Source organism: Cetorhinus maximus, unplaced genomic scaffold, assembly GCF_964194155.1.
Source record: "Cetorhinus maximus unplaced genomic scaffold, sCetMax3.hap1.1 HAP1_SCAFFOLD_1502, whole genome shotgun sequence".
NCBI classification, from domain to species: Eukaryota; Metazoa; Chordata; class Chondrichthyes; order Lamniformes; family Cetorhinidae; genus Cetorhinus; species Cetorhinus maximus.
In genome coordinates, this window is record NW_027597443.1 from 20,603 (window position 1) to 46,592 (window position 25,990).

A 25,990-nucleotide genomic window follows, 5' to 3' on the forward strand; every position below is an offset into this window, starting at 1 on the left:
AGGAAGTGCACTTCTGGTGTGAGGGTGGAGAGGGAAAATAGAGGTACCAGGTATGGGTGCAGACCATTTCTACATCGGCATGAACGTACAGGATGGAAATTATAAACAAGGGCACATGATTCATTCTGTAATCATGATCAATGCTGTAATGTCTACAAAATACTCCAAACGTATGGGAGAAACTTGTATCGATGAGATGTCTTTGGGGCTCTCCTGTATCTGCATATTCATCATTAAACTTTCTTTTCCATCGCACAGCTGACTCATGCCGAGTGTTTTAGATTCTCCTCAGCACCCGTCTGTCGGTTTGTTACGTTACACTGGGTAACACTTTGTTCAGATCTGACCGATATTAGTGGAATCAAAGGAGACAATTGATTATAAATGTTACTTTATTGCATCTACACAACTACAAACAATAATCTCATGCCCTTCTGCCCACTGGGGACCCTGCGGCGATGGCTGGTCGAGAGATATCCTCAAATTCCTGGCACCGGTCGCCAACCCAGTCCATAGGTGAAGTCCAAATTCGACTGGAAGGTCCCTGCTTTTATAGTATGGGGAAAAAAAAGGACTAATCTTGTTTGCTACATTCTTTCTCGAGTTAGTCATGGCCATCTGGTGTTTGTAAATATTAGACAGATTATACGATATTAACCCATGAATATCATTCGGAGACCGTGGCAATCCGCAGATTCACACACGGTTCATTCACTGAAACCAGGGACTCTCCTTGTCCTAACGGTGACATTCCCTGTCTGCCCGGTTATTTCTTCAAGTCAGTCAGCCCTTGAATTGTTTGTACATTGTTTCATCATGTCCCACCCAGCTGGCCACCAGTGCAGAGGCATTGGAGGAGGACGGTTTGGTCCACGTTGTTAGAGGCTGCGGACAGGCCAAGAAGGACAATGAGGGAGTTTTCCTTTGTCACATTCACATCGGGTGTCATTGGTGCCTTTGGGAAGAGCTATTTCGATACCGTGACAGGGACAGAGATCTTATTGGAGGGATTTAAACATGGAGTTCTGGGAAATGTGGACATGGATTTGGGGGGTGATCAGGACTTTGGAGAGCGAAAGGAGGTTGGAGCTGGAGCGGGGTTTAATAGGATAGTGGGGTCAAGTGTTGGTTTTATTCAGGACAGGTGATGATGGCAGATTTGAAGGTGACAGGGACAGTACCTGAAGAAAGAGGGCCATTAACAATATCAGTGAACATGGGGAAAATGGGTGATCAGCAGTTTAGCGGGAATAGGGTCGATGGAGCAGGAGGTGGGTCTCATGGACAAAGTGAGCTCTGAGAGGGCAGGAAGGGGAGATGGGAGAGAAACTGGAGAAAGATGTGGGTTCAGAGCTCGGACATGGGGGGTCTTTAGAGAAAGTTTGTCCCGATGGGCTAGTGGAAGGGAAGAAAGCAGCAGAGGCAGCTGATCAGATTGTCTCAATCTTAGTGACAAAGAAGCTCCAGGAGCTCCTCACACTTGTTGCTGGAGGTGAGGATGGAGGACACAGGGGAGAGGGAGAGCCCTTCAAAAGGAACTAATGTCTTAGGGATAGTAAAAAGATTCAACATCATGTATTTAATAGAAAGCTTAATGATTTTATTTTTATCCAGAATATTAACACCTATAACTGGGCTGGAGTTTACTAACATCAGCAGAAACAGACCCCAGTGAAACATGGTTCAGTTGCAAAACTCAATCACTGTAGTTACTCGTGAACCTGCTGGTGTCTCAGCAGGTTGGATGACTGAGTGAAACCTTTCCCACACTCAAAGCAGGTGAACGGTCTCTCCCCTGTGTGAACTCGCTGGTGTTTCAGGAGGTTGGATGACTGAGTAAATCCCTTCCCACACACGGAGCAGGTGAACGGCCTCTCTCCAGTGTGAACTCGCTGGTGTGAAATAAGATTAGCTGATCGCCTGAACCCAGTCCCACAGTGAGAGCACCTGAATGGTCTCTCGTCAGTGTGAACATGTTGATGGGACACCAGGTCCCCGGAACTTTTATAGCACTTCCCGCAGTCTGGACATTAAAAAGGTGTCTCCTCACTGTGAACTCGCTGGTGCATCAACAGATGGGATGAATCAGTGAATCCCTTCCCACATTCTGAACAGGTGAAATGCCTCTCTCCAGTGTGACCATGCTGGTGTCTCAGCAGGTTGGATGATTGAGTGAATCCCTTCCCACACTTGGAACAGATAAATGGCTTCTCCCCAGTGTGAATACGTTGGTGCACAGTCAGATGAGATGATCGCCTGAACCCAGTCCCACAGTAAGAGCAGCTGAACAGTCTCTCATCAGTGTGAACGCGTTGATGGGACATCAGTTCCCAGGAACATTTGTAGCACTTCCCACAGTCCAAGCATTTAAAAGGTCTCTCGTCAGTGTGAACTCGCTGGTGTTTCAGTAGGTAGGATGAACGAGTGAATCCCTTCCCACACTCGGAGCAGATGAACGGTCTCTCTGCTGTTTAACTGCACCGATGTCTTTCCATGCAATTGAATCCCTTCCCACAGTCCCCACATTTCCACGGTTTCTCCCTGTTGGGACTGCATTTATGTGATTAACAGATTAGATGATTGGCTGAAGCCTTGTCCACACACACAACACGTTTATGGTTTCTCCCCACTGTGAACGGTGCTTTTTCCTTCCATGTTCAAAATCCGATGAAATTCAGGCTACGATAAACTGTGCAACTCCATCAAATCCTGATGTCATGTTTGGTTTCAGTTTCCTGACTGCAAATCCTCTCCTTCTAATATCCTGTGGAATTGATTTAAAACAGAAAGAGGGAGTGAGAGAGAACCAACAAAGGCAGGTTGTGAAACTGAGCTGAATGAATCTGGGAATTTGTGGGGCCGGCACGAGGAAAAAGTGACCATGAAAGATGCTGGATTGTCACAAAAACTCAACTGGTTCACTAAGGTCCACCAGAGAAAGGACCTTCTACACAGTCTGTGCACATAAATTTCAAAATTGTGCCTGAACACCAAGGTCTAGGTCATAGGAGCAGGAGTCCTAACACTGACTCCTGGGGAAATCCACTTTCAACCTTCCTCCATTCTGAAAAATAATTTATCTCTGTTTCCTGTCACTCAGTCAATTTTGTATCCATGTTGCTGCTGCCCATTTTGTTCTATGAGCTATAACTTTGCTCACAAGTCTGTTATGTGGCACTTTATCGAATGCCACTTGGAAGACCATGTACACCACATTAACAGCATTACCCTCATCAACCACACTGTTAACTCTCGAAAAACCTTAAGCAAGTTAATTTAACATGATTTTCCCTTAACAAACTTGTGCTGGCTTTCCTGAATTAGCCCACAATTGCTTAATTGACTATTAATTTTGTCCAGAATTATCACTCCCAAGGCTAAACAGACTGGTCTGGTAGTTGCTGGGCTTATCATTACACCCTTTTTGAACAAAGGTGTATGATTTGCAATTCTCCTGTCCTCTGTAACCACTCATGGGTCTGAAGAAGATTGGAATAATATGGTCAGTGCCTCCACAATTTCCACTCTGAATTCCCTCAGATATATCCCTTGGATATATCTCATCCAATTCAGGTGCCTTGTCAACTTTATCAGACAGCCTATATAATACCTTCTCCTTATCAATATTAAACACCACAAGTGTTTGAACTCCCTCCTCTTTAACCATGACCTGTGCAGCATCATCTTCTTTGGTAAAGACAGATGCCAAATATTCATTTATACCTCATCCATGCCCCCTGTCCCAATGGGTAAATCACCTTTTTTAAATCCCTAATCAGCCCCTGTCTCCTTTTACCACCCTGTTACTAGGTATCAGCCAGAGAAAGCGTTTTGATTTCCTTCCATGTTAGCTGCCAGTCTCTTCTCATACTCTCTCTTTGCTTCTCTTACTTTCTTTTTCCAATTTCTCTCTGAATCTTCTTTCTTTATCCTGTCTCTCGGTTGTATTAGCCACCTGATATCTCTGTTAGCAGACTTATTCATCTTCATCTTAATCTCTTCTCTTATTTAGTGAGCTGTGAATATGTTAGCCACACCTTCCTCATTTGTAAGAATATGTCATTACTATGTCTGACCTATTTCCTCTTTAAGGCAGCCCATTCCTCAATTACAGTTTCTCCTGCCAACCTTTGATTCCACTTTACTGGGTCAGATCCATTCTCACCCTATTGAAGTTGGCTTTCCCCAGTTAATTATTCTTTCTCCTACAAGTAACCTTTGCCCACAGACAGACAGGCCAACTGTTTACCTTCCAGATTTAAAGGCCGATGATATTCAGGTCCTCACGAGTCGAGTGACTCTGCCAGATCTGAACTGATGTTTGATTTGAGTTTCCCATCTGTCAACTCTCCACTTCTAAGATCCAGTATCAGAAATTTACAAAAACACTAACCGTCAGTCCAAGATAGAAATTGAGAAGAGACAAACATTTCTCTTGGTTTAAGTTTGCTGTGTGTAAATCCTCCCCTTCTAAACCCCTGTAAAAGGAGTTTCCAAAATCCATCCCTGTCAGTCCAGGAAAGAACTGCACAACATCCTCTCCTCCTGCTACCTGGACCAGGATGACCACGCATGCGCCCTGCTGCACATTGCCCCTGTGAAGATGGCGGTTGTTAACTCGGGCCTGTCTCCGAGAGGAGACGCGGGTCAGAGTTGTCCCCTCTCCATGCGGTGTAACCGCAGGACCGGTAGCTTCTTATTGAAGATTTCAGACCTTCACAGGGTCTTCATGAAGCCTCCCCGCCCACTCCGCCGCCTCCATCCCTCCCCCACCCACCGGCTCCTTTTACTCGCCTGTGTTCGCCATTTCTCAGCGTCTTCCACCAGCTCCAGGTACAGATGGTACTGCGCATGCTCCAGTCAGAGATCGCAATGCGCATGTACCAGTCACAGCCAGCTACTGCGCCTGCGCGAAGACCGCCAGTCGTGAGGATAGAGCACATTCTGCCCCACACTGAATCCTGGGTCAACGTACCGCCATTGAAAGGCCTTTTCTGATAAGATAATTATGTTTTATGATCCGATGATGATTGGCGCCATAGGGCCAATATATAAAATTATTAATATTGATATGGCAACCATAGTGCACGGCCCCTCCACCATAGTTCTGTCCTGGGTGTAATTAACAACAGAACAAACCCTGACAGTTAGATCTGAACCCACTGGAGTCTCAGCAGCGGCGCAGACAAGTGATTTTTCTTCCCATATTCTGACTACTGAAACTCTGTCTTGTCAGTTGGAATGTAGCAATTGTGGATCTAATCCTTTGACCTTCTAAAACTGGAGTGTGAGCAGGTGGGCAGTGAGCAAAGAGTTGCACACATGAAGTATCTGAATGGTCTCCCACTGGTATGACTGTGCTGCTGTGTCAGAAAATGGAATAACGAGGTGAATCCATTTCCACATTCAGCTGGTGTGATTTCATGGTGTGATTTTGCAACATGAGTTTCAGCTCACACTGGGATCTCAAACCCTTCTAAGAATGTGCTCTATATTCTCAACCACAGTTAGAGAAAGGTGGTGCTGTAAATCTGAAATTAAAAAAAACAAAATATTGGAATTTTCAGTAGATCTGGCAGTGTCTGTGAAGAGTGAAAGATGTATTTAAATTTCAGGGCTGTGACTTTCCATCAGAACTGCACTGCATCAGTGAGCAAACTTGAAAACTTAACTCTATTTCTCAATTCACAGATTCTCCTGGATGTGCTGAGTATTTCCATGATTTTCTGCTTTTATCTCTGATTGAAGAAGTTGCATATGAATTGTGCATTAGATTTATTGATGACTAACATATATTTATTCTCAACCATCTACAAGTGGAAAACTCTTCCACTTGTCTACCCTGTCAACCCCTTTCATTATCTTAAAGGCCTTAGTCAAGTCATCCCTCATTTTCTTTTCCAGAGGAAAACTTTTCAATCTGTTAAATCTTTGTGAATTTGACATATTTTCCAATTCTGGCATCATTCCAGTAAATCTTTTTTGCACCATCCCCAGTGCTTCGCTCCTTACTGTAATATGGAGGCAGAGCTAATCTGAGCATCAAAGTCACATTGTCCCAAATTCCTGTATGTTGTAAGGATCATTATGGCAGTGGGAGAGGGGACTGTGGTTTCGAGCTGTTATTCACCATCCCCTGTTTCAGCCATTCTCCCATTAGCTGAAAATAAGATTAGATGAAATGAGCAGACCTAATGAGCCAGTCTGAGACATTATGAATCAATTACAAAGTTGTCTCTCAGCCTTACAGTGAAGCAGAGGGTAATTTTCATTCTAAATTTGCTAATTATACCATTAAGAATACCTCTCAGAGAATGACTACATTTCAGCATGGGGCCAGTGTAAAGCTCATTTAACATGATTACCAAGCAGTGAAGAGGTGAATTTGTAATTCACATGCACCTTGTTTGTTCATTTCCCAGATTAATAGTTGCGCTGAGTCTGTTGTTCTCTATCTTGATATGTTCAAGATGGAAATCCATAAATATTTGGGCACTAAGGGATATGGTGATAGGATGGGAAAGTGGAGTTGAGCTGGAAGAACATTTAATGGTGGAGCAGGCTCAAGGGGCCTTTTAGTCCAACCCTGCTCCTATTTCTTGTGTTCTTATGAACATCAGTGTGAAACATTTCCATTCAAGCACAGCAGATGCAGCAGCACCCGTCCACCTCCTCCCTTCCCACATTCCAGGGCCCCAAACACTTTCCAAGGGGCACAGTGATTTACTGGTACTTCTTGCTATTCAATATTGTCTATTCACTGACCACAGTACGGTTTTCTCTACATTGAGGAGATTAAATCCCAATTGGGTAACTGCTTTGTGGAACATCACCTTTCAGTCTCCAAGTGTGACCCTGAGGTTCTGGTCATTTACCAGTTTAATCTCCACCCACTCCCACTTTGACCTCAGCCTCCTGCACTGTTCCAATGAAGCTCAATGGAAGCTCGAGGAACAGCAGCCCATCTTTCATTGGACACTTTACATCCTTCTGGACTCAACATTCATTTTGACAATTTCAGATCATAACCACTGCTCCCATTTTTTCTGACAGTAGGTGCTGGTAATGGTTCTTCTTTTACCATTTATCCCTCCTCTGGGCCTGTGTTGTTTCTCCACTTGTCCCATTAGTTTATTTCCTTGTCTCATTATCACCCAATGCTGCCTTGCACCATCATCCCCTTTGTCATTTAATCACGAGTTCAGGCTCGGACAAGGGGGATCTTTAGAGATAGTTTATCCTGGTGGGCTAGTGGGAGGGAGGGAAGCAGCAGAGGCAGCTGATCAGATTGTCTCAATCTTAGTGACAAAGAAGCTCCATGAGCTCCTCACACTTGTTGCTGGGGGTGAGGATGGAGGAGACAGGGGAGAGGGAGAGGCCTTTAAAAAGGAACTAACTTGTGCTAGAAATATAAAAAATACTCAACTGTTCATCGCAAAGCTAATTTATTCCAATTTTATACATAATATGTAACTGGGCTGGAGTTTATTATCAAAAAGGAACGAACGTGTTAAAAATAGTAAAAAGGTTCAACGCATTGTGTTTAACACAATGCTGATTTATTTGACTTTTATCTAAGTGGGCTGGAGTTTATTAGTGTCTACAGAAACACACTATAATCAACATACTTCAGTCCTGAATGTTATTAAGAGCAAAATCCCATCACGACAGTTACTTGTGAATTCTCTGGTGTCTTAGCCGGTGGGATGACTGACTGAATCCCTTCCCACATTCGGAGCAGGTAAATGGCCTCTCTCCAGTGTGAACTCTCTGGTGTCTCCGCAGGCCGGATGACTGACTGAATCCCTTCCCACATTCGGGGCAGGTAAATGGCCTCTCTCCAGTGTGAACTCTCTGGTGCAGCAGCAGGTTGGATGACTGAGTGAATCCCTTTCCACATTCGGAGCAGGTAAATGGCCTCTCTCCAGTGTGAACTCTCTGGTGCAGCAGCAGGTTGGACGACTGAGTGAATCCCTTCCCACATTCGAAGCAGGTAAATGGCCTCTCTCCAGTGTGAACTCTCTGGTGCAGCAGCAGGTTGGATGACTGAGTGAATCCCTTCCCACATTCGGAGCAGGTAAATGGCCTCTCTCCAGTGTGAACTCTCTGGTGCGTGATGAGTTGAGATGATCGTCTGAACCCAGTCCCACAGTGAGAGCACCTGAACGGTCTCTCATCAGCGTGAACATGTTGATGGGACTTTAGTTCCACAGAACTTTTGAAGCAGTTCTCACACTGTGGGCATTTAAAAGGTCTCTCATCTGTGTTAACTCGCTGGTGTCTCATGAGGTTGGCTAATTGAGTGAATCCCTTCCCACGCTCAGAGCAAGTGAATGGTCTCTCCCCAGTGTGAGTGCACCAATGCGTTCCCAGTTCCGATGGGGATTTGAATCTCTTCCCACAGTCCCCACATTTCCATGGTTTCTCTCCATTGTGACTGCATTTATGCTCCGTCAGGTCAGATGATTGGCTGAAGCCTCGTCCACACACAGAACACGTGTACGGTGTCTCCCCACTGTGAACGGTGCTTTTTCCTTCCATGTTCAAAATCTGAAGATACTCAGTTTAAGATAAATTAGGCGACTCCATCAGATCCTGATGTGATGTTTGGTTTCAGTTTCCCGACTGCAAATCCTCCCCTTCTAATACCCTGTGGAATTGATTTAAAACAGAAAAAGGGGAGTGAGAGAGAACCCACAAAAAGACAAAGGCAGGTTGTGAAATTGAGCTGAATGAATCTGGGAATTTTTGGGGCCGGCACTGGGAAAAAGTGACCACGAAAACTGCTGGATTGTCATAAAAACCCAACTGGTTCATTAATGACCATCAGGGGAGGGAACCTGCCACCCGGTCTGGGCCGACACTAGACTCTGGCCTCTATAAGAACATACGAAATAGGAACAAGAGAAGACCTAACACCCCATCGAGCCTGCTCCACCATTCAATACGATTGTGGCTGACCTTGGGCTTCAACTCCACTTTCCTGCCCACTCCCCATATCCCTCGACTCCCCGAGACCCCAAAAATCTCTCCACCTCAGCCTGAAATATATTCAAAGATGGAGCATCCACAACTCGCTGGCTGGAGAATTCAATGTGACAGAGAGAGTAAGAGAGAGAGGAGTGGGAGAGACAGAGAGAAGGTTACTAAACAAAGCACAGGATGTCAATAAACATAATTCAAGTACATGGGATTGGGGTAATATCCTGTTATAGATTGAGAATTGGTGCACAGACAGAAAACAGAGTCGGAATAAATGTCTCATTATCAGGATGACAGGCTGTTATTTGTGGGATCCTGCAAGGATCAGTACTTGGCCCACAGCCATTCACAAACTACACAAATGATTTGAAGGTACTCATTTAAGCAGCACCTAAATTTTCACATTCTCATCCTTGTTTTCCTCCATTGTTGTGATCATTCCTATCTCTGTAACCTCCTCCAGCCTCACAATCCTCCCGAGATATCTGCTCTTCTTGAATTCGAGAATTACTGATTTTAATAATTCCATCACTGGTTGCCATTCTGTCAGTTTCCAAGACTCTAGAATTCCCTCCCTAAACCTCTCTGCTTCTCTACCTCATTTGCATCCTTTAAGATATTCCTTCAGACCGACCACTTTGACCAAATTATTGGTCACCTGCCTGAGTATCTCCATGGTTTCTAACATTTCTGTGAAATGTCTTGGTAAACTATATAACAATAAATGTGCGATATAAACACAAATTGTTGTTGTTGAGTTGGAGATATATTAATGTCCCTTCCTCATCGCTGGCTGAATAACCTGTAGCTCCTTACCTCACAGCATTGTGCGAGCACCTTGACCACACGAACTTAATTAGTAATGGGTTGAAAGGTTATGGGGAGAGGGAGGGAAATTGGAGTTGAGGCCAAAATGAGATCAGCCATGATCTTAATGAATGGTGGGGCAGGTTCGAGGGGCTGAATTGCCCACTCCTGCTCCTAGTTCTTATGTTCAAGGATCTATGGACATGCACACCAAGGGTCTGTACTTCCTCAGGTCCTACCATTCATCATGTACTCCCTTGTCTAGTTAGTCCTCCAAAAATGCATCACCTCACACTTTTTTGGATTAAATTCCATTTTACACTTCTGCCCATCTGACCAGCCCGTCTATATCGTCCGGTTGTCTAAGGGTTTCCTCCTCGCTATTTACCACACTAGTGATTTTTCTGTGTTACCTGTGAACTTACTGATCATACCTCCTACATTCATGTCTACATCATTAATGTCCACGAAGAACAACAAGGGACCCAGCACCAAACCCTGCAGTACGCCACTGGACACAGGCTTCCAGTCACAAAAACAACCTTTGACCATCACCCTCTGCCTCCTGACACTGAGCTAATTCTGGATCCAATTTGCCAAATTGCCCTGGATCACATGGGCTCTTACCTTCTGGACCTGTCTCCCATGCCAGACCTTGTCAAAAGCCTTAGAGAATTCCATGTGGACTACATCAATTGAACTACCCTCATCGACACACCTCGTCACCTCCTCGAAAAATTCAATCAAATTTGTTAGACATGAGCTCTCACTGACAAAGCCTTGCTGACTATCCTTGATTAATTCTTGCCTCTCCACGTGGGGATTAATTCTGTCCCTCAGAATGTTTCCCTACCACTGATGTTGGAATCACTGGCCTATTAGCTCCCTGGTTTATCCCTACCATTCTTCTTTAATAATGGTACCACATTAGCTGTCCTCCAGTCCTCTGGCACCCCTCCTGTGGCCAGAGAGGATTTGAAAATTAATGTCAGGGCCCATGCAATCTCCTCCCTTGCCTCCCACAGCACCTGGCATACATCTCATCTGGGCCTGGGGATTAATACACTTTTAAGGCCCAATAAAACCGCTAATACCTCCTCCCACTCAATACTCATTTGTTCAAGTGTATCACAATCCCCCTCCCTGATATCTACATCGTCCTTCTGTATAGTTAATACAGATGCAAAGCACGCATTTAAAACCTCATCTACATCTTCCAGCTCCTCACACAGATTGCCATTTTGCTCCCTGATGGCCCCTAATCTTTCCCTGCTGATCCTCTTGCCCTGAATATACTTATAATATGCCTTTGGATTTTAACTTACTTCACCCAGCTGTCTTTTTCATGGCCCCTCTTCACCTTCCTAATTTCTTTTTTAAGTAACCCCCTGCACTTTCTCTACCCATCAAGGGCTCCTGCTGTTTTGAGCCCTCGGTATGGACCATAAACTTCCCTTTTACCCCCCCTTATCTAATCCTGTCAATTCCTTAACATCCCGGTTTCTCTGGACTTGTTGGACCTTTGTGGGAAAATGTTGGCCCTGCACTCTCACTATTTCCTTTTTGAATGACTCCCACTGCTCTGATGTTGATTTTCCTACAAGTAGCTGCTCCCAGTCCACTTTGGCCAGGTCCTGTCTTATGTTGAAATTGGCTTTCCCCCAATTCAAAACCCTTATTTTCGATCCATCTTCGTCCTTTTCCATAACTACTTAAATCTTACTGAGTTATGGTCATTATCACAGAACTGCTCCCCCACTGACACTTCTACAACTTGCCCAGCTTTGTTCTGTAAAAGAAGGTCCAGCACCTCTCTTGTCGGACTTTCTATGTGCTGGCTTAAAAATCTCTCCTGGATACATTTGAAGAATTCAGCCCCCTCAAAGTCTTTCACACTTTGTTTATCCCAGTTAATATTGGGGAAGTTGAAATCCCCGTCTATTATTACCCTATTATTTTGACACTTCTGAGATTTTCCTACATATCTGCCCTTCTATCTCTCCCTGACTGTTTGGGGGTCTATAGTATGCTCCCAACAATGTCATTGCCCCCTTTTTATTTTTAAGTTCTACCTATATGGCCTGATTTAAGGAACCTTCCAAGATACCATCCCTCCATACTACAGTAATTGACTCCTTGATCAATATTGTGACACCACCATCTCTTTTACAACCTCCTGTCTCACATGAAGATTCTAAATCGTGGAATATTGAGCTGCCAATCCTGCCCCTCCCTCAGCCATGTCGCTGTGATAGCAATGATATCACATCCCCATGTGTTAATCAGCATCGGCAACTCATCTGCCTTACTCACAACACGCCTTACATTAAAAGAAATGTCATCCAGCCTTGCCATGTTGCCTTGTGCCTTAACTTGACTATGTACACCTTGCCTTCCAGACTGACTTGTTTTTTCTTATATTCTTGTATGTACATCACCCCCTACTATACCTCCACTCAGTATCCCACCCCCATGCCAAATTAGTTTAAGAGCCCACCGACAGCACTAGCAAATTTCCCCACACCTTTTCTCACAAGGTCTCTTGTCAGTGAGAATGTGCTGGTGTCCCAGCAGTTCGGATGATGGCCTAGACCTCTTACCACACTGTGAGCAACTGAACAGCCTCTAGCCAGTGTGAATTCAATGTGTTTCAGCAAGTCAGTCCAAAGAGACAAACATTTCTCTGGGTTTGAGTTTGCTGTGTGTAAATCCTCCCCTTCTAACCCCCTGTAAAAGGAGTTTCCAAACACTCGGTATAAACTGGGCTCCGGGAGTTTCTAATCCGGGTTTGGAGTCCTACACCGGGTGTGTGTGAACCCTCCCAGTCCACCCTCCGGCTCCATTCCTCTCCTGCACTCGGCCCTTTCTCACCCGCTGGACTTTAAATTCCACCGCAACAAAAACAAAAATACCTGGAAAAACTCAGCAGGTCTGACAGCATCTGCTGAGAGGAAACAGTTAACGTCTCGAGTCCATATGACTCTTCAACAGAACTAAGTAAAAATAGAAGAGAGGTGAAATATAAGCTGGTTTAGGGGGGGCGGGACAAGTAGAGCTGGATAGAGGGCCAGTGATAGGTGGAGATAAGCAAAAGATGTCACAGACAAAAGAGCAAAGTGGTGTTGAAGGTGGTGATATTATCTAAGGAATGTGCTAATTAAGGGTAGAAAGCAGGACGAGCAAGGTACAGACAGCCCTAGTGGGGGTGGGGGGAAGGAATTGAAAAAGGCTAAAAGGTAGAGATAAAACAATGGATGGAAATACGTTTAAAAATAATGGAAATAAGTGGGAAAAGAAAAATCTATATCAATTATTGGGGGAAAAAATCCACCGCCTTCATCCCGGTCCCGAGCCCACACTGCGCATGCTCCACTCCCAGCATGCTCCGCCCCTCTCACTCCGATTGACTGGAGGACCAGCTGCTCCCTCTCGGTCATCCAATCCCGCCCCTTCTTCGTTTTGGTTCTGAGCTGCCGCCAATCATTTGAAGTCGGAACATGCGCAGTCCGTGGAGACAGACGGTAAGTGAGCTCGAGCGAGCGGATTTAAAATGCGGGTTTAACAAAGACCGAGTGCGGATGCAGAACCGAAAATAAACCCGTGAACAGAGATAGGGCTGACGGGTGAATTTGGAAGCTTCATAAACTCACGGTGTCGGCCCCAAACCCTCAATAAGGAGCCGCCGGTCCCGGGTTTGCTCGGAGCTGCGGGAGAAAGGCCCGAGTTAACGGCCGCCATCTTTATAGGGGCAATGTGAGAATGGGCGCATGCGCGGCCATCTTGATGGGTCAAAGTTCTACAGAGCGCATGCGCGGCCGCCATCCTCACGGGAACAATGAGCAACAGCCCGAGGGAGACGTTCATAAAATGTGTGTTCACCTGGAGTTTTAGATCAGCAACAATAGAATTATAAACCCACAGTCACTCAGCAGTACAGAATTTAAGTATTGCTGAAAAAGGGAGACATATTGCTGATATTTCATGTTGCACTCCTCTGGACAGATGCAAAAAAAACAAATTTCTCAGCAAATAACAACTTATGCTGCACAAGGAAACGGTGTTGACTGGTTGGCCAGTCAGCTCTGATTGGTCAAGGCATTGCCATGGAGAATGCATCAAAGAGCGATCATCCTCCATGCTTTTGTTTTATTGGACAAACGGCCCCATCCCTGGACATGCACCTTCTGTCTGCAGTGGACAGTGAAAAAATGTAGCTTCTAGCAAGCATAAATGAGCCACATTATGAGCCCGACTTATAATCTTTGAAATTTGATGTTCTTGCGTCTGTCCTGATGAGTGCAAGAGAAAAGGTTTCAACAGAATGTCTCTTTTTTTAGCAATACTCAAGTGTCTTAAAGGGGGAAAATGTGGTAGACAGAGGGAGATGTGTAGGGAGAGAATTTCAGAATTTGGGAACGAGGGAACATAAGGCAAGGTCATTAATGCTGGAGTGATTAAAATGGAGAATGTACAAGCTATCAGAATTTGAGCAGTGCAGATATCTCGGAGGGTTGTGGGGCTGGAGGAGATTACAGAGAAAGGGAGGGGCGAGACCATGGAGGGATTTGAAAACAAGGATGAGAATTTTAAAATCAAGCTGTTGCTTGACCGGGATCCAAGGCAGGTCAGGAAGCAGAGGGTGACAGAGGAACAGGACTTGCTACGAGTGAAGACATGGACAGCAGACTTTTGGATGGCTTCACATTTACGGAGAGCAGAATGTGGGAGACCAGCCAGGAGTGTGTTGGGATAGTCGTTCAAGTCTGGAGGTAACAACGGCAGTGATGAGGGTTTCAGCAGCAGATGCGCTGAGACAGGGTGAGGGCGGGTAATGTTACAGAGGTGGAAACAGGCGATTTTAGTGATGGCACAGATATGAGGTCAGAATCTGATCTCGAGATCAAATGTAACACTGAGTTTATAAACAGACTGGTTTAATCTCAGACTGTTCCCAGGGAGAAGGATGGAGATGGTATCTAGGGAATGGAGATTGGAGCAGGGACTGAAAACAGTGTCTTCAGTCTTCTCAGTATTTAATTGGAGTTAATTAGTCATCAGGAAGAGAAGCAGTAACCAGAATAGACCATGAGACTGATCCCAGGTTTAACTTAGTTAGAGAGGGAGAGAAGGAAGGAAGGAAATCCTGGGAGGTTTGGAGAAACCACCTTCACAATCACTCATTAAATCTCCACATAGTAAGTTTTGGACACAAGGTGAACGTCTGCTATTCTGTGTGGTCGGTCAGGGAGTTTCAGATTAATGTTTTGTCATGAGTAATGACTGAAGTGAATGATGAAACATATTGTTATCTTCAGTTGGACAAATTTGTTTAAAAGATACAGGAAGAATTATCCAAAACTCTGTTTGGCTTCAGCACAGGGAGGAGGGAGAATGTGTGGGACAGGGATTTGCAGCTTTGGGAGAAGAAGATAGGAAATAATGTTCCATAGAAATGAGAATTGTCTGCTCTAAGTGCCCAGCTATAAACTCCTTAATGAATGATTCTGATAACTTCCCCACGACAGACGTCAAGCTAACTGGCCTATAGTTTCTTGTTTTCTGCCTCCCTCCCTTCTTGAATAGAGGGGTTATATTTGCTACTTTCCAATCTGACGGAACCTTTCCAGAATTGAGCGAATTTTGGAAAATTAACACCAGCGCACCGACTACTGCATTATCCACCTCTTTTAAGTCCCTAGGATGTAGTTCATTGGGTCCCAGAGACTTGACATCGGCAGCTCCTTCAATTTGCTCAGTACCATTTCCCCAGTGAGTTCAATTTCGCCATGTTCCTTTCTCCTGTCACCTTCTGATTTGCAGCTATTACTGGAATGTTTTTTGTATCCTCTATATTGAACACAGAAGCAAAATATTATTCATTTCTTCCACCATTTCCTTATCTACTATTAACTCCCCACTGTCACCCTGTAGAGGACCAACACTCACTTTGCTCACTCTTTTCCTTTTTAAGCACCTGTAGAAACTCTTGCTATCCAATTTTACATTTCTAGCCAACTTCCTCTCACACTCTAATTTCTTTCTCCTGATTAACCTTTTAGCCATTTTCGACTGTTCTTTATATTCTGTCCAATCATCTGTCCTGCTGCTCATCTTTGCAGAGTTGTCTGCTTTTTCCTTAAGCTCTTTGCTTTCTTTAACTTCTTTAGTTAGCCACAGCTGATGGGTCCTCCCCTTATAATTTTTCTTTATGGTAGGAATGTACTAATTCTGAATACTCTGAAATATTCCCTTAAATGTCTGCCACTGCTTCTCTATTCATCTATCCACTAGGCTAGTTTCCCATTTCACTTTGGCTAGCTCAGCTTTCATCCCCACATAGTTGCCCTTATTTAAGTTTAAGATACTAGTCTTTGACCCACTTTCCTCCTTTTCAAACTGGATGTAAAATTCAACCATATTGTGCTCGCTGCTACCTAGCAGTGCCCTTACTCTGAGGTCATTAATTAATCCTGTTACATTACACAATACCAAGTCAAATATAACCTGCTCTCTGATTGGCTCCTGAACATGCTGCTCTAAGAAACTATCTCAAAAGCATTTTAAGAACTCCTCATTCAGGCTATTACTGCCAATCTGATTTTTCCAGTTAATGTGTAGATTAAAATCACCCATGATTATTGCCGTCCGATTATCACAAGCACACAATATTTTCTCTTGAATACTTTGTCCTACACTATGGCTGCTGTGAGGGGCCCATCAACCACTCCCATTAATGACTATTTTTCCCCTACTATTCCTCATCTGCACCCAAACTGATTCTACATCCTGATCTCCTGATCCAAGGTCATCTCTAACTATTGCACCAATGCCCTCTTTGATTAACAATGCAACCCCTCACTCAAATCCCCACTCTGTATTTATAGATGTTCCTTACTCAAATCCTCACTCTGTATTTATACACATTCCTCACTCAAATCCCCGGTCTGTATTTATAGACGCTCCTAACTCAAATCCCCAGTCTGTATTTATAGACGCTCCTCCCTCAAATCCCCAGTCTGTATTTTCGACGCTCCTCACTCAAATCCCCAGTCTGTATTTATAGGCGTGCCTCACTCAAATCCCCAGTCTGTATTTATAGACGTTCCTCAATCAAATATCCCGTCTGTATTTATAGGCGTTCCTCACTCAAATCCTCAGTCTGTATTTATAGGCGTTCCTCACTCAAATACCCCGTCTGTATTTATAGGCGTTCATCAATCAAATCCTCACTCTGTATTTATAGGCTTTCCTCACTCAAATACCCCGTCTGTATTTATAGGCGTTCCTCACTCAAATACCCCGTCTGTATTTATAGGCGTTCCTCACTCAAATCCCCGGTCTGTATTTATAGGCGCTCCTCACTCAAATCCGGTCTGTATTTGTAGGTGTTGCTCAGCTCCCTACTGTCTCATGCAGGTCCGCTAAGCTCTGACTCCCAGCAAGGTAGGCCTCACTCGAGTCCCCGGTCTATATTTATCGGCATTTCTCATCTCCCGAGTATTTCCCACAGGTCCGCTCCGCTCCAACTCCCAGCAAAGTAGAGGTTTGGAGCCAGTGGCTATGGAGTGGAATTTGTAGCGGGGACCGAAGCCTATGGCTTTCGTCTTCTCAATATTTAAATGGAGGAAATTTCTGTTAATCCAGTGCTGGATGTCAGACAAGTCAGGACGGTGTGTGAGTTGGAGGGGAACTTGGAGGTGATGGTGTTCGCCTACACCTGTTACCCTGGTCCTTCTAGAGATGGAGATTTAGAGTTTATCCCTCTGCTTTATCCGTGCCTCTCCCACCTCTCTCTCTATTTGCTCCAATGGAGTCCAGAGTCTTGTGTAGGCCCAGACCAAGTGGCAGGTTCCCTTCCCTGAAGGACATGAGTGAACCAGTTAGGTTTTTATGACAATCCAGCAGTTTTCATGTTCACTTTTTCCTCGTGCCGGCTCCACAAATTCCCAGATTCATTCAGCTCAATTTCACAACCTGCCTTTGTGTTTTTGTGGGTTCCCTCTCACTCCCTTTTTTCTGTTTTAAATCAATTTCACAGGGTATTAGAAGGGGAGGATTTGCAGTCAGGAAACTGAAACCAAACATCACATCAGGATCTATTGAAACCTAAATATCATCGGATTTTGAACATGGAAGGAAAAGGCACCGTTCACAATAGGGAGATACCGTGGAAATGTGGGGATTGTGGGAAGAGATTCAGATACCCGTCTAAGCTGGAAACTCATCGCCGCACTCACACTGGGGAGAGACCATTCATCTGCTCCCAGTGTGGGAAAGGATTCAGTCAGTCATCCAGCCTGAAGACCCACCAGCGAGTTCACACTGATAAGAGGCCTTTTAAATGTTCAGACTGTAGGAAGTGCTGGAGAGGGTCTGAGGAACTGATGCGTCATCAGCGTGTTCACACTAACGAGAGACCGTTCAGGTGCTCTCACTGTGGGACTGGATTCAGATGTTCATCTCATCTCACAGGACACCAGCGAACTCACTCAGGGGAGAGGCCGCTCACCTGCTCTGAGTGTGGGAAGGGATTCATTACCTCATCCAGCCTGCTGAGACACCAGCGAGTTCACACTGATGAGAGGCCCTTTCAATGTCCAGACTGCGGGAAATGCTATAAAAGCTCTGGGGCGCTGATGTGTCATCAACGCATTCACACTGACGAGAGACCATTCAGGTGCTCTCACTGTGGGACTGGGTTCAGGTGGTCATCTCAACTTGCTGAACACCAGCAAGTTCACACTAGGGAGAGACCGTTCACCTGCTCTGAGTGTGGGAAGGGATTCACTCAGTCATCCTGCCTGCTGACACACCAGCGGGTTCTCACTGGGGAGAGGCCGTTCATCTGCTCCAAGTGTGGAAAGGGATTCACTCAGTCATCCAATCTGCTGACACACCAGCGAGTTCACACTGGGGAGAGGCCGTTCAACTGTTCCAGGTGTGGGAAGGGATTCACTTGCTTATCTCATCTGCTGAGACACCAGTGAGTTCACACTGGGGAGAGGCCATTCACCTGTTCTGGGTGTGGGAAGGGATTCACTCGCTAATACCATTTACAGAGACACCAGCGAGTTCACAAGTAACTACACTGATTAGATGTTGTTGTGAAATCACATCCAGGACTGAACCATGTTCATTGGGGTCTCTTTCTGCTGATGTTAATAAACTCCAGGTCAGATATCGGGAGTAATATTTTGAATAAAAGTCAAATAAATCGGCTTTGTGTTAAACTCAGCGTGTATCAAGTGTTTTTAATCTCTCAGACACAAGTTAGTTCCTTTTGAAGGGCTCTTCCTCACCCCCGTCTCCTCCATCCTCACCTCCAACAACAAGTGTGAGGAGCTCATGGGGCAGAAAATTACGCTGGGTGGGCGAGCGTCCCGACGTCATCGCGCAGTCCCGCAATATTTCACCGACAATTAAGAAGCCTGTAAGGCCACTAAGAAGTTAATTAAATTCAAATTTACGCTGCCCATCGAACCTAATGGTTGGCGGGCGGGCGAAAAGGCCAAGCGACCTTTACCTTTTTCAGGAAACCTCATCCATGGGCGGGACGAGGTCGCCTGAAGCAAATCAAATTTTACACTTGAATTAAAAGCATGAAACAAAAACAGAAAATGCTGGAAAAACTTAGCAGGTCCAAGAGCGTTTCTGGAGAGACAAACAGAGTTTTGCTTCTTTGCAAAAGTATTTTGCAGTATTTTGCTTTTATCGTATTTAATTCACTGCCACTTCTCTTCCAGGAATGCCAACCTTGAAGAAGTACTACTCTGCAGTATTTTGCTTTTATCTTATTAATTTAAAACATCTCCCTGCTCATGTGACAGAGTGACATGAGGGGACATGGTTCATAACATGTATAAAATCTTTAATATATATTTTTTCAAGTCATTCCATCTCCCTGAGACAGCTCTCTGCCTCAGGGAGATTATGTAGCTCGCTCTCGCGTGCATGCACAAAGGTGACACTCGCCCAGCTCGCACTCCTCCCCCTGACCGCACAGGCAGTGCTGAGCACTGCTGCTCACGTTTCACGCAGCGCAGGACTTAATTGGCCCCCAGCATGAAATTGCCTTCCGGGCCTGATTGCAGGCAGCGGTCAGCTTCCCAACTGCCCCACTCGCCCCACCAAGCCCGCACGCCAAGGGCAAAATTCTGCCCATGGAGCTTCCTTATCACTAAGATTGAGACAATCCGATCAGCTGCCTCTGCTGCTTCCCTCCCTTCCACTAGCCCACCGGGACAAACTTCCTTTAAAATTCCCCCTTGTCTGAGCCCTGAACCCACATCTTTCTCCAGTTTCTCTCCCACCTCCCCTCGTGCCATCTCACTGCTCACCTTGTCCATGAGACCCACTTTCTGCTGTACTGACCCCACTCTCACTGAACCACTGATCACCCAACTTCTCCATGTCAGCTGATATTATTCACAGTTTTGTCTCTCTCGTGGTACTGTCCCTCTCACGCTGAAATCCACCATCCTGACCAATCCTAAAAAAAGGATCTCTCTTTGCCTCCTCCAATTTCCCATCTCCATGCTGCCACTAGGTGACATCATCCAAAACCGTGTTAGTTTTGACATGTACACTGACAACACCCAGCTCTACCTCACCACCATCCCTCTCCATTCCTCCACTGTTACTAAATTATCCAACTGCTTATCCCACACCCAATACTGGATGAGCATAAAATTCCTCCAATTAAAAATTGAAGACAAAAGCCATTGTCTTCAATCACTACTACAAATTCCATCCCGTAACTACTGAGACCATCCCGATGAGTTATCATAGGGATACATTGTCCGATGTTTATCAAGCCAGGAATCTTTCTTCCTAAACAAGGGAGAGAGAGAGAGCTATTTCTGTAATGTTCAATCAATTTCTGAAGATTTTATAAGGTTATTAGACAGTGATTTCGCACAGATCTCCCCAGCTTGAGAAGGGAATATCCTTATTGATTTCTCACAACTGATTCCTGACTAACCTCACTACTTCTAAGCTCCGAGCTTGTTTCCCTAATTTCTTGATGAAAAACCATAGATAACATGCTAAAGCTTCTAGAATGATCAGAATCAGCAACACAAACACTTGAGCTGCCACCAAGAATAAATGTCAAAACTTTCCCACTAAAATGTGATAACTATCGACTTAGATTCATCCTCCCCATCTGCCGATCATCTCACACAATTCTAAATTATAGACATGTTGTAATTACATCCGGTTCAAAGAAAAGTTCATGCACAGATTTTATAGATTCTCCAGCTCTGTTCACCTGCAACCATTTCGTGGATATTTTCTAAATCCAGATTCTATTTCCTTCTTCAAATTAATTTGACTCACTTTGATATGTTCAATGTGTTTAATTCTTTCCTGAATGTTTGAGAGACAATTTTTCTGTGGAATATGTGTAAATGCCTTGATAATTTAAGGCGTTGTTTCATTCTACAGGCCACAATAATCACTCGTGTTCTGTTTATTTTTTATTCATTCATGGGATATGGGCTTCGCTGGCTGGGCCAGCATTTGTTCCTATCCCTAGTTGCGCTTGAGATAGTGGTGGTGAGCTGCCTTCTTGAACCACTGCAGTCCATGTGGTGTAGGTACACCCACAGTGCTGTTAGGAAGGGAGTTCCAGGATTTTGACCCAACCACAGTGAAGGAATGGCAATATATTTCTATATCAGGATGATGAGTGGCTTGGAGGGGAACTTCCAGGTGGCGGTGTTCCCAGCTATCTGCTGCCCTTATCCTGCTAGATGTTATTGATCATGAGTTTGGATGGTGCTGTTGAAGGAGCCTTGGTGAATTCCTGCAGTGCTCGTCATCAAACCCCATCTCCTCTCATCCATTTTCCACCACTTGGCCCGTAGCCCTGTAAGCTGTGGTGTTTCAAGTATTCATCTAAATACTTCTTAAATGTTGTGAGGGTTCCTGCCTCTACCATTCCCTCAGGAACTGAGTTCCTCATTTCACCTGGGCCAGGGGATTTATCCACTTTTAAGGCCACCATTAGAGACTGAGTCTCAGTTAATCATTGCCTGAATCTGGGGAAGGGAGGGGGAGATTCTGTTTGCAAATGGATTGAAAAATAAGAAAGACCAAGTCCCAGCTCGTACCATTTGCACCTTATGATAACATAGTTATGGGTAATCTTGAGGATGGATAGAGTTGTATTAGAAGCATTTCAGAGAAGCATCACTCAGTTCATTTCTGGGATGAAAGTGTTGTCTTTCTTAAAAAATTTATTCACAGGATGTAGGCTTCACCGGCAGGTTCCAGATAGCCCTCACCCTCTGGGTGAAAAGAAAATCCTCAAATCCCCTCTAAATCTTCTGCCCTTTACCTTAAATCTATGCCCCCTGAGTATTGACCCCTCCACTAAAGAGAAAAATGTCTTCCTATCCACCCTATCTATGCCCCCCATAATTTTGTACACCTCTATCAGGTACCCTCTCAACCTTCTCTGCACTGAGGAAAACAACCCCAGCCTATCTAGTCTCTCTTCATAGCTGAAACTCTCCAGCTCAGGCAACATCCTGAGTGAATCTCCTCTGCACCATCTCCATTGCAATCACATCCTTCCTATAGTGCGGCAAACAGAACTGCACAGAGTACATCAAATGTGGCCTAACTAATGCTTTCTACTGCTCCATCATAACGTCCCTGCTCTTGCATTCAATGCCTCGACTAATATGTCGACAATGTTTGACACAAAGCTGATTGATTTAACCTTTATCCAGGATATTAAACTCCAGCCCAGTGACAGGGATAATTAACATCAGCAGAAACAAACCCCAACTGTCGGAAAGAGCATGGTTCAGTCCTGGATGTGATTAACAACAGCAATAACAGCAGAATCCAACCCCGGGAGTCACTTGTGAATACATTGGTGTTTCTGCAGGGTGGATGAATGACTGAATCCTTTCCCACACACGGAGCAGGTGAATGGCCTTTCTCCAGTGTGAACTCGCTGGTGTGTCAGCCTGAGGGATGGGTGAATGAATCCCTTCCCACACATGAAGCAAGTGAAAGGCCTCTCTCCAGTGTGAACTCGCTGGTGTGTCAGCAGACCCATTTTGCTTTTATAGCTTTTCACACAGTCGGCACGTTTAAAAGGTTTCTTTTCAGAGTGAACACGTTGATGTGGTGTGAACCGGGTTAGTTGAGTGAATTTCTTCCCACACTTGGAGCAGTTGAATGGTTTCTGCCCAGTGTGAACTTGCTGGCGTGTCAGCAGAATCTTTCTGCTTTTGAAGCACTTTTCACAGTCAGAATATTTAAAAGATCTCTTGTCAGAGTGAACAAGTTGATGTGAAGTGAGGGTACTTATCTGAGTGAATCCCTTCCTACAGTCAGAGCAGGTTAATGGCCTCTTCCCAGTGTGAATTCGCTGGTGTATCAGCAGATTCCTTTTGCTTTTAAAGCACTTCTCATAGTCGCAACATTTAAAAGGTCTCATGTGTGAGTGAACAAGTTGATGTGAAGTGAGGTGGGTTAGTAGAGTTAGTAGAATCCCTTCCCACACTCGGAGCAGATGAAAGGCCTCTCCCCAGTGTGAGTGCACTGATGAGTTTCCAGCACAGATGGGGATCTGAATCCTAACCCACAGTCCCCACATTTCCACGGTCTCTCCATGGTGTTGGTGTCCCCATGTCTCTCCATGTTGGACGATCAGTTGAATCCTTGTCCACACACAGAACACTTGCACAGTTTCTCCCCGCTGTGAACGGTGAGATGTTTTTTTCAGATGGTGTAACAGGTTAAAACTCTTTCCACAGTCAGTTCACTGGAGCACTCTCACTCAGGCGTGTCTGTGTCTCGGTGCTTTCCCAGTCACACTGACGTTTGAAATCTTTTCCCACAGACAGAAAAGACAAATATTTCTCCTTCCACAGTCAAAGATCAATGATATTCAGGTCCAACGTCGGGAATTATAGACCAGTCAGCCTGACGTCAGTAGTGCGGAAAATTCTAGAGTCCATTATAAAAGATTTAATAGCTGAGCACTTGGAAAAATAAAGTGGCAGAATGGGACAGAGTCAGCGTGGATTTATGAAAGGGAAATCATGCTTGACAAATCTACTGGAATGTTTCGAGAATGAAACTACTGGAGTTGATGAGGGGGAAGCAGTGGATGTGGTTTACTTGGACTTTCAAAAGGCTTTCGACAAAGTCCCACATAAGAGATCAGCATGTAAAATTAGAGCACATAGGATTGGAGGTAGTGTTTTGAGAGGTATAGAAAACTGGTTGGCAGACAGGAAACAAAGAGTAGGAATAAATGGATCTTTTTCCAAATGGCAGGCAGGCAGTGACTAGTGGGGTAGCGCAGGGATAGGTACTGGGACCCCAGTTATTCACAATATATATCAATGATTTAGATGAGGGAATTAAATGTAATATCTCCAAATTTGCAGATGACACAAAGCTGGGTGGGAGGGTGAGCAGTGAGGAGGATGCAGAGATGCTTCAGTGTGATTTAGACAAGCTGAATGAGTAGGCAAATGCATGGCAGATGCAATATAATTTGGATAAATGTGAGGATTTCCACTTTGGTAGCAAAAACAAGAAGGAATACTATTATCTGAATGGCTATAAATTGAGAGAGGGGAATGTGCAACGAGAGCTGGGTGTCCTCGTACACCAGTTGTTGAAGGTAAGCATGCAGGTGCAGCAGGCGGTAAAGAAGGCAAATGGTATGTTGGCCTTCATAGCGAAAGCATTCAAGCACAGGAGCAGGGATGTCTTGCTGCAATTATACAGGGCCTTGGTGAGACCACACCTGGAATATTGTCTGCAGTGTTAGTCTCCTTATCTGAGGTAGGATGTTCTTGCTATAGAGAGAGTGCAGCGAAGGTTTACCAGACTGATTCCTGGGATGGCAGGACTGACATATGAGGAGAGTTGGAGTTGGTAAGGATTATATTCGCTGGAGTTCAGGAGAATGAGGCAGGATCTCATAGAAACCTATAAAATTCTCACAGGGCCAGGCAGGGGAGATGCAGGAAAGATGTTCCCGACGATGGGGGAGTCCAGAACCAGGTTTCACAGTCTGAGGATATGGGGTAGACCATTTAGGACTGAGATGAGGAGAAGTTTCTTCACCCAGAGAGCGGTGAGCCTGTGGAATTCGCTACCACAGAAAGTAGTTGAGGCCAAAACCTTGAATGTTTTCAAGAAGGAGTTACAAATAGCTCTTGGAGCGAAAGGAATCAAAGGATATGGGGAGAAAGCGGGAGCAGGTTATTGAGTTGGATGATCAGCCATGATCATAATGAATGGTGGAGCAGGCTCGAAGGGCTGAATGGCCTGCTCCTGCTCCTATTTTCTATGTTTCCTGCTGAATCGAGTGACTCTGTCAGATCTTGATGTGATGTTTGGTTTGAGTTTCCTACCTGCAAATCATCTCCCTCTTCTACCCTGTAAAAGCAGTTTACAAAAATATTCACTGTAAGTACAGGATAGAAATTCAAAGCAGAAAATTCGAGTTTCTTTGGTACATTCTTCACCCAAACATGTGGTCCAATCAAACTGAAAGAAATTCAAATCAGCAACAAAGTCCCAGCAAAAGCAAAGGGAACGTTCCTAACTCAACCAGGTTGTTGTTTCCAGTGTCTATGAGACACTCTGTACCCTGAGGTGCCCACCGGTTGTGGGAGGTATCAAGCGTACCGGTGGATACTGCATGTTCCCTCACCAGGGACACCCGGGCACGTTCAAAGACCATGGAAGAGAGGTCGGCAGCCAGTGTGACCAGACCCATCCTGGATCTAGAAATCCCTGTGTTAAACAGGCCCATGAACAGTTACAGGAGAAGATTCTCTGATTTAACAAACCCAGCACCCCGCCCCCCACCCTTTACACTGGGCAGCCAGAGATTAGGATTGTGAGGCTGAAGTATCGCCAGAGGTTGAGGATCAGCACCTCTCACCCTGAATATGTAAATGTCCCATGGACTCACTCACTGTTACATCCACAAGAAGGCCACGCATGCGCCCTGCTCCCTGCTGAAACAGGATGGCGGCCGTTACCCTGGGTCTGGGTCTTGGGGAAAATAAATATATAAAAACTCAATAAAATTAGCAATCAAATTATAGAGAAACCTAAATGTAACAGAGCATCCATTATCCACCGGAAAGATGGGGAGTGGGAATTGTCCATCTCAGTCTCATCAATAGATACTTAATGAGGGGACATTATTCTC

The 25,990-nt window shown here is 44.9% G+C and overlaps 1 pseudogene across 1 annotated transcript in view; it reads left to right on the top strand.

Annotated features, from left to right (window-relative positions):
• The window catches only part of LOC144676321 (uncharacterized), a 36,928-nt pseudogene that overhangs the window by 5,190 nt on the left and 5,748 nt on the right, over nt 1–25,990 (top strand). The window contains exon 4 of the transcript XR_013575301.1: nt 17,883–18,793. The product of XR_013575301.1 is annotated as an uncharacterized LOC144676321 (transcript). The remainder of the gene's footprint in view (nt 1–17,882; nt 18,794–25,990) is intronic.